Source organism: Adiantum capillus-veneris, chromosome 8, assembly GCF_014529385.1.
Source record: "Adiantum capillus-veneris isolate H3 chromosome 8, ASM1452938v2, whole genome shotgun sequence".
NCBI lineage: Eukaryota > Viridiplantae > Streptophyta > Polypodiopsida > Polypodiales > Pteridaceae > Adiantum > Adiantum capillus-veneris.
This window is the reverse complement of record NC_140938.1, coordinates 165,296,037-165,306,472: the sequence shown is the minus strand read 5'-3', so window position 1 is coordinate 165,306,472 and position 10,436 is coordinate 165,296,037.

Sequence of the window (10,436 nt, the reverse complement as noted above, 5' to 3'; positions counted from 1 at the left end):
TGCTGATCTGACCTCTATATGTTCTAGTGGCTAACCATAGCCATAGGTCTGATGCATCCCATGCAAACACAATGCTGCATCGTGGAGGAGTCCGGAACATCCTTAAAAGGTTGGAAAACACCTTTCAGTAGACTAGAGGCATTACCCATCTCTAAGTCTATGACACTACACAATAGAGTCTTGCTCAGCTGCCAAGCCTCTCGAACAATACCCAGCTCCAAACCTTCACTCATACTTACCTCTTCGTTATGGTCCTCTGGTGAAAATTCCTTGATGCAGGATGCCTTCAGCTTGCTACACTGTTCTTGGCCTATGTTGGTGCACTGGATTTTGTTTTTAAATCCCTCCCCTTTGCTTGACACATTGTCCATCTTCTGCAAAGCCTTGCTACCAGACTGGTCTTCCTCTTCTCTTGTATCCTCCATGCTCTTTGCATTCCTCTTACTCTGACGAGGCTTGATCAACACTTTACACCTTCTTACCCTTACTACTCAATGCTGTCAATTGATCACTTTGGTGCCTATTTCATCCAAGGTTAGAGATGTACTAACATTTGGAGCATGATTTTCTTGACCTTCCTCCTTCACTGGGATAACATCTTTTGATTCTTTAACCTCTTGTTCCACCGCTTCAGTCCTTTGAATAGACTTCTTGCTTGATACTTCTTTTGATATCTTCATCTTGACCTCTTTTGCAAGACTAGTGACACTCGGTGTACGGGTACCAATTGGTGGTGGGCGTAGGATGAGTGTAAGTGGTGATTGTGGCTGTGGTTGCATGGATGGTGGTGGGATTTGAACAGGTGGGATTGGTTGTCTGGGTGGAAATGGTCTCGCTTGGTGGAGAAATCTAATTTTGCCTTCCTCCTCTATTGAAGTTCTACCTTCTTCGATGCGGGTAGTAATACATGCCATGGCCGTCTTCCCTACAGTTGTAGCAGTGATACTCCCTATTTTGTTGTCGTGCTCTTCCCAAGTCTTGATCTCTTTCCTGATTCCTTCCTTTTTGCTGTATCAAGTGGACAGACAAATTCTGTAGTTGGTCAGTAATGTGGGCCAACATATCTTGTTGGTCACTTCTTACCCCAGAAGCCTGTGGTGGTGGCAGAATGGTGGTTGTCGTGGTTGTTGGTCGACACGATGTTCCTGCTTCAGTTGAATCCATTTCTTTGGATTTCGTATGTAGATTCTTGTCCTTAAGGTGAGAAATCTCGACGGCTAATTCGTACGTAGCCGGAAATCTATCATTCACCTTCTCCTTGAGAAGCGGCCATAAGCCATGCGTGAACCAATCCTTTTTTAGGAAATCGGGTGCAGCTTCCCCTCTTGCCAGTGACTCAATGCACCGTTCCCACAAATCCACAAACCTGGACTCATAGGTGGCATACTCTAAAAGACCCTCCTGCTTCAAATCTCTCAACTTGTCCCACACCTTCTCTGAAGTGGTACCTCCCCGAAAGAGCCTCTCAAAAGCAGTTTTTAAGGGCTCCCAGTCATCCTTAGTTAATTGTGGAAGTGTGTTGTACCACGACCTAGCTTCTAGCTTCATGAGATGCTTAAAGATTATAACCCGTGATTCATCTGTATCTTTGTTGCTTACTACACATGCTACTTCAAAGTCATCTAGGAAATCTGTTACCAAATCCTCCCCCTTCTTTACTTTAAGTGTTGGAAATGGTACACTTGCCATGATTACTAAGAGAGAGAGAGCTAGAAGGATACACTTCTTATTTTGCAATCAAAAGTTTTTTTATTTTCTTTACAAGGAGGCGTGTATATCCCTTTTTATACTAGAACATAGATTAAAATCTCAAACGATGCATTGCCTTGTACCAAAGGTAAGACAAATGGTTGATGCTAGAACCTCAAAGAAGCACTCCTCACCTAGCATGGTGTCGATGGTGTGCTAGTAGTGAGCCTTCCAATCCAGTATTACCCTGATTGAGCATACTCGTATCCGAATGTGTGATCTACCTTGAGGTAACTTGTTCTGATTCATGTGAAGCTTAGAGGTGCTTAGTCACTGTCCAAGCTTGTGGGAGAGGGTCATGTTCTTTCCTGAAACAAGCTCAATAGATCCCTAGTCTCTCTGGTGAGAGTGTGAGACTGTGCTTCCATTATCTATGTTGCAGCATCAGGTGCAACTTGGAAATTGACAGTGATAATTACCTCGGTGACTTGAGTTACCCGATTCTCAAATTAGAATAGTGTTGATTCTCTATTGTGCAGAGCTCCCTCCATCTTTTTGTTGCGGGTTGGTTGTAGGTTGCGGACATGGTCTCGACTTCCTCCTTCTTATCCTTGGCACCCGGCCTATGTATATCCACTGAGTCTGGCGTGTTTGTTGAATCTTCCACTAAAAATCAATTACCGTTACGCCTAGCATTCGAGCTTCGATGGAGATGCAAAGTTCGTCTAGTTGTGGTTGGAGCTCTTCTTCTTCTGTCGTCTAGTTAGCGAACCCTGATAACCATTCATCCATCCACAAAAGTTTAGTGGTTTTAGTCTTGTAAACTGGAGGGTTTCATGAAAGGATCCTCGGTTGGGGCGCCAAGAAAATGATAGCCGGAAATGACATGACAAATGGGGTGGCCTCTACACCACACATAGCCTGAACATCCCCAAGCATCATCTCAAGGTAGGAGTAATCCTATAACTAGACAGGGGGCACCACATAGCATAAGTGCGGCTAAGACGCAGACATACAGGTAGCAAAATTGAGATGCCCTCTACCAACATGAAATGGTGATACAACAAACGTCCACATGTAGAAAATGCCTAGTCAACAGTCAGGAGTGTGTGTATGAGAGAGGAATGTGACAATGTCGGAATGGAGCATATTGACTGACTGGAGAGGCCGCACGTGATGGAGCACAAGCAAAGAGATATACAAGAGATGAAACATCCCGCGAATGTGGGAAAACAAAACTAAGGAGAACAGAGAATGGACCCCAAAGATCAAGACAACATTGCACACTTTTATTGGTGATGATGATACTTACAAATGGTGGTCTTGACTGTTACAAACCTAGCTCTTGGCACTATGGATTCATGATGGAATGCAAGCACCATATGGGGCATGGCAAAGTTGGAGTTAGCGGGAGGTTAGCTGAGGGAAAACATCAAGACGATTTAACCACCAACGACATCAATCACAAGTTTCAAAAGAGACCCGGGGTAGCATGGTGTCGGTGCATTCAATCCTTGCGTGCTCATGGTGCCTTGCGAGGGAACAATGACTGCCTTATGTGCATGGAGTGGTCATGACTAGTAACTCAACTATGGTGTGGTGGAGAATGGGGAAAATGGTGATGTTTCCAATGATAAAATGCCCAAGCTTGCAACAAAATATGATGCCATGAGCTCCTTAGCTTGGGAGGTGCATTATGAGCTTAGTGGTGCTTAAAATGTAGAGTGCATGGAGCTAGTGTGTTCCTACTTCACTTGTGTCCTCTTTTGTGCTTAGCGGAGGCCTCTTTATATAGGCTTGAGAGGTGGTCCTTACCTAATGGTCCTTGCAAATATTCACTATCTCACTGTAGGGAGCCTAGATGCCTCTCTAGTAAGAGAGATAGAGAGGGAGAGAAGGTAGAGATAGAGAGAGAGGAAAGAGTGGGATTGGGAGATTTTTTTTTACAATCCACTACTCCCACTGGCTAGGTTATTAGGGAAGAGTGGAGTTCGGGGGCATTTACAAGGGTTTTGTTGATGATTCGGGTGGTCGATTCGAGGTTTAATGTTGCCAGAATTGGTATTTGTTGCATGAAGCCGAGATGCTACGTGTCACTTCCTCTCAGTGCAGGTCGAGGCGTGCCTTCAGCCCCTTTTCTTGTTTCGTTGTTGGTGGCGCATGGCTTGGCCTCTTCTTCTTTTTGTTGATTACATCGATTCTTCGGCTTTCTTTTTCTTTGACGTGTGCGTATATGCTTGCTATGTTTTTCCCGGATATGTGCGTGTGTGTGTGGGGTTGTGTGAGTTTGTGTAAGCGGGTGTGTTTGAGTGTGAATGATTGTGGGTGGGAACGAGGGCGTATATTTAGGTGCTTCTGTGCAGGGAAAGTGAGAGAGAAAACAAGAATGAGGATGAGAGAGAGGGAGGGAGCGAGTGGAAGGAGAGGGCAGGGGAGTGTGTGTGTGTGTATGTGTGTGTATAAGGGGGTGTGTGTGTTATTTAGAGAGAGAGAGAGAGAGAGCGAGAGAGAGAGAGAGAGAGAGAGAGACTTGGTGATGGCGGCGCCTGCACGGGCCTGTGTGAGAGAGAGGGCGAGATGGTGAGCGAGAGTCAGAGAGGGAGTGTGTGAGGGTATGTGTATAAATAATGCAAGAGAGAACTATGTAGCTGTGCCCGCACGGGCAACACAAAAAGCAAGAGGGAGAGGAAGAGAGCGGGTAGCGGGCTCGCATGGCGAAGCCGACAGAGAACGAGAGTGGGGGGGGGTAAGGTCAATGGGTGGGGAGAGGAGGGGCCTGTTGGGTTATGAGTATGAGAGAGAGAGAGAGAGAGAGAGAGAGAGAGAGAGAGAGAGAGAGAGAGAGAGAGAGAGAGAGAGAGAGAGAGAGAGAGAGAGAGAGAGAATATTATTATGCGCCTTCGGGCTATGGTCTCTAGAGAGAGAGAGAGAGAGAGAGAGAGAGAGAGAGAGAGAGAGAGAGAGAGATTATTATTGTTCTTGGGTGCGCGGTTGCCCGTCAGTGGGAGGAAAACAAGAGGGGAGAGTGAGGTCGAGGGAGTGTGGATGAGGTGGGAGAGGGAGTGTGGACGAGAGGGAAGAGAGAGGGGTGCAGTATGGCAGACCATTGGTAGAGTATGGATGAGTGAGAGGTAAGAGAGAGAGGAAATAAGAAAATGTGAAAAGGTGTGTGTGTATAAATAATGCAAGAGAGAGACTGACTCTGGTTCATGCATGGAGGCCAACCAATGAGGGAAAGCTAGTGGCGGTTTGTTTTATGCGCCTTTTGGGCTAGGTGACACAGGACCAGCGATAACAGATATAGTGGGGGATTGGCGGAGCCGAGCAGGAGAGAGAGAGGCCTCTCTCTTCTGGTGATAATGGAGAGAGGTGTGGCCAAATTGGTGGGGGCCCGTCGGTGGTTAAGCATAGAGGGGGTGGTGAATGTTAAAAACCAACTTTTTATCATTTTTCTTGGTAATGTGCTCTCCCCTACTTGGGGTTGGTTCTTGCAGTCGCGGCTCCAAAAACTGGGGCTAATGATGGATAGTGATGGGCCATGGCCAGGGTTACCGCTAGACCTAGGCCGCATGGGCCGTGTGTAAGGTTTCTAGTTTCCGAAACGTTAAAAAATTGTACAAAGCTTGTAAAATTAATTTGAAAACCAATTCAAACAAGGCTAATATTGGTATTTTTGGAATCATAAGCAAAGCTTTACAATTGTTAGTAATATTCAAAATCACAATCCGATAAAAACTGAAAAAGTTACAGATCCTGGAAGGTTACAATAGAAATTCAATTAGTTAATAAAAATTGGATGGTTTCAGTAATAATTATTAACAAAGAGTTTCTTATCCTAAGGTTCTAGAATTAACTGATATTTCAAATTTTCATCATTAGAAATTAGCAAAATAAACCAAAATCGATTATGGAAGGTATGTGGGCAGTGTGGAGTTGGGGGGAACCTGCTAGAGATAGATTTAGCAGCAGTTGGTGTCATTTGCAACCTGCTTGGGGTGTTAAAACCTGCCAGAAATTTCCCTGGGCCCATAAAAACTATAAAAAGACCCCCTTCCCTTCATAAAAATATAGACTCGGAGCCTTGAGACACACTCTCTCATCTAGAGCGAACGCTATGCAGAAATCACTAGAGATTAAGCTCTAGTTGATTAACTTAAACGGTAATTTAGCCTATTCCTTCTTAATTAGCAAGGCTAGATTAATCTATTTTCTTAATAAATTAAAAATTAGGCCTTTGTATACTCATAAATCCTCTTTTAATTAAATATTCTCTGCTGATTGTTGTAATGAAGCTTGGAAATATTAAGCTAATTAATTATCCTATCATATTAGGACTGAAATTATCCAAATTAACCATAAAATAATGGGAAATATATTAATTAAGTTTAGACTAAGTTGAGGTAATGATCAGAGCTGCATTAGATAGTCATTAAGCTAGGAAAATTATCTTATAATTTTTTGAGTAATTTTCATAATTAATTAGACAGAATTACACTATTTTTTTGAGAAAATTAAAGAAAAAAATAATCAGATTCATTCAAAATTTCTTGAATTATTTATTACAGACTATTTTTATGTTAGAGAACTCGTGATTACTATATCAAGGTCAGAGCATTAATTTACCTATTTACTTTAGCGGAGATACTCTATTTTTAGGATAAATTAAATAAGGAAAACTAGCAAATGGATTCAAATTGATTTGAGTTATTTATTAGAGGTTAATTACGTGTTAGGAAACCTTTGATAATTATTTCATGCTCAGATAGTTAGTTCATCTAATTACTTTAACAGAAATACTCTATTTTTAGGACAAATTAAATAGGGGAAATTAACAAATAGATTCAAAATGATTTGAGTTGTATATCAGAGGTTAATTATATGTTAAGGAACTCGTGATAATTATGTGAAGCTTAGATAACTGATTTACCTAATTACTTTAGCAAAAATACTCTATTTTTAGGACAAATTAAATAGGAGAAAGTAGCAAATATACTGAAAATGATCTGGGCTATTTATCTGAGGTTAATTATATGTTATAAAACCTATGATAATTATGTCAAGATCAGATCATTAATTTATCTAATTACTTTAGCAAAAATACTATATTTTTAGGACAAATTAAATAGGGGAAATTAGCAAATGGATTCAAATTGATTTGAGTATTTATCAAAGGTTAATTACATGCTAGGAAACCTGTGATAATTATGTGAATCTCAGATAATTAATTAATTTATTTACTTCAGAAGAAATACTCTTTATTTAGGACAAATTAAATAGAGAAAATAAGCAAATTGATTTAAAATGATTTGAGTTATCTATCAGAGATTAATGATATGCTAGGAAACCCATGATAATTATATGAAGCTTAAATAATCAATTTACCTAATTACTTTAGCAGAATTACTATGTTTTTAGGACACATTAAAAAGGAGAAATTAGAAAATAGATTCAAATTCGTTTGAGTTATTTATTAGAGGTTAACTACATGTTAGGGAATATGTGATGATTATGTCAAGCTCAGATAATTATTTTAACTAATTACTCTGTTTTTAGGACAAATTGAAACAGAGAAATTAGTAAATTCATTCAAAATGATATGACTTATTTTTAAGAGGTTAATTACATGTTAGGAGACCCGTGAAAATATTGTCAAGCTCACATATTTAATTTACCTAATTACTTTTGCTAAATCACGTTATTTTTAGGACAAATTAAAAGTGGAAAATGATCAAATTGATTCAAAATGTCTTGAGTTATTTATCAAAGGTTAATTATAACTTAGTGAGTCCATGATAATTATGTTACCCCCAAATAATTAGTTTACCTAATTATCCCAGTAAAATTACATTATTTTTAGGGAAAAAATAAAAGAGAGAATATAGTAAATTAATCCAAAAACCTTTGATATAAATATCAGAGGTAGAACATAGCTTGAGGAATCTGTGGTAAATATCCCAACCTCAGATAAATAGTTTAGGTATTTATGTTCAATAAAAGTAACCGATTTTGGGAAAAGAAATTAGTAAATAAATTTATCTAATTACCAAACAGACACCTGAGGTCCAAAATTACTATTGAAGGGTGAGAAAACTAGCTCAGCTAAATGGATGGTATAACAAACTACTATCAGTAAAATTTTGCCTAATTTAGACCATAAGTATAGAAGGGAAAGGTTATAAATCAGATTTATGAAAATTCCTAAAGACATAACATATTCAATTACAATTTAGGGTGAGTAACCCATTGGCCGATCGAAATTTATAATTTACTAAGGTTAAAATAAAATATAGACTAAGGAGAAACATAGTTAAATGGCTTCTTAAATTAAATGGTAATTATGGAAAATTACTTATAGCATAAACAAGTTATAGGAGGAATATCTCATCAAATTGACTATTAAAGATACCTACTTACTCCAAAAATCCTTATTTTTGGGTAAAAAAGGAAAAAGAAGATTATTCAATTAAACTTCTAATGGATTAAGTCTTTTTATAAGGCTGTTGACATGGCTCCAAAGAGAACCAGGGAAAATCCTCTTACTGAGGAAGAAAATTTTAGCAACAAGCCAAACAAAGCCACTAATGACCATGAGGCTGGGCCTAGCCATAGGCCAACAGAGGAAATTCTACGGGCACCCGCCCCACATCACATGGACGAGCAGTCCCAAGTGGATTTCTATTTTGTTCACTTAAAATCTTTTAAAGCTCATTTTTAAGTTAACATTGCATACGTAAGGTTAGGAAGGATAAACTGGCTGTAAATGGAAGGTAGCTTCCATGAAACCAACGAGCAATGATTTCAAATAGAAAAGAAATGATTGGGTTATGACTGATTGACCTAGGAAATAAATGTTTGACCATCCTTAAGACAGCTTGTCTCAAGATACCTCTGATTCCTTGGAAATATTTTACTCTAGGTAATGAGTAATGATGGAGATGCCATCATGGATGAGTCGGTTTCCTCAGCACGCGTGGAGTCTTTACCCCGTGCTTGTTTGTGTTTGTGGATAGTACTTTCAAGTTTATCCTAGAGGAACCGCTGGGTTGTATGGACAGCCGGTTGGCGTATGGGCGCCCGGACTTTGGGTGATGGCTTTTTCCACCCCGGTTTTTATTAACAAGGAATGGGTGCCGGTTTCACCCCTGTATAGGTGGTCTTGAGACAAGCGAGTACTGGTCAGAGATACTTCAAAATGACAGTACCTTGTCTTAAGTCTAAAGATGTTTGTTTACGGAAAGAATGTCTTCAATATTGTTTTCAAAGGTTGTCTTAATGAAATGCAGTTTGTGGAAGTTAAAAAGAATCATTGTTCTAATTGTGAAAAGAATGTGGTAGTAAATAAACAACACAGAAATCATGTGTGAGTGCGAGGTGGTAAGTGGGGATTGACTAAGGTTGTCAATTAGGGATGGGTGGACCTGATTAGTCAGGTAACTATCCATTCCCCCACACTAAAACGTTTAGAAACTTCTTCACTTAAAAGAGGAATCCACCAACGGCTGTGCTCTCACATATGTTAGGGGGAAAAAAGCGTTGGCTAAGGAAACCAAAATCTGAATGATGAAGTATAGGGCCGGAAATTTTTTTTATGGTCTCGTTCCACTGCGATACAAGACTAGGTCTCTTTCAATGGTTCTTGTTTAAGGACTCTGACTTTAGTAGGGCTAGAGACCTGTCAATGGTACCATCCCGTTTTTGGAGTCGGCGGGATTGGGGACCTTACAAGTGGTATCAGAGCATGGTTTAATAAGGTCCTGACCTTAGGAAGGTAAAAGTTGGAAAAATAGGCACAAGTTATATTGCATTTTTTATTATTGTATATTGTGAAATGAGAATTTCCCTATCAATACAGGAAAATATCCGCCAAGCTTACCAAAAGTTTATGAATTTCAACATCATGTTCAAGGCTGTTTGCAGCTCCAATAACTTTGTACTTCACAATTGTTATATTTAATGTTTTCCCCTCCTCCTACATGGGGAATCAGCTGGTCACAGTTTGGCGGAATTTTTCTGATTGATGCGGGATAGTTAGAAGGGTTGACACTCAATCTGAAAAGACTCAAGTGGGCAGAAACACTTCGGACCATCAAAGTTTTCTTTTTCAGTGGGACTGAAGATCTAGATCAGGCCATTATTATAGATGGGGTAGAAGTGTCACAAAATCAGTGGGTAGATAATCAGGTAGCCACAATAATATACCGAGGTAGAATCAGGCCCATGAGGGTAGGCCCAAAGTTTAGGGGACCAGAAGATGTCATAGACCCACCAGTGGTGGTGGAGAGAATGTTGATCTAGAGAATTACACATTGTATATAGCATAAGTCCATCTTGTACATAGTATAAGTCCATCTTGTACATAGTATGAGTCCATCTTGTACATAGTATGAGTCAGTGTTGTATTAACCTTTATATATACCATGATTTTATAACATGCTTGTGTAGTTTAGTTGAGAGGGTGATAATGATTGTCAGATTTCTGTTTTCATTGTTTTAAAAGTATATAGATTAGAGAACTTGCATGACAAAACAAAAGTACTGTAATCACTAAAGGATTTTCATTAACTACAAACCTAGGGAAATGCAAAAATTCTCTATACTCCCACTCAGGAAAAGAAACTATTGTTAAAACAAGTTCAACTCCCAACTTTCAAGGGAGAAGGAACCAACTTAGAACGTGACGTCGAAGCATGGATCGACGCCATGGATGATTATTTCTTGGCAGCAGGAACTGCTTCGAAAAATCTGGC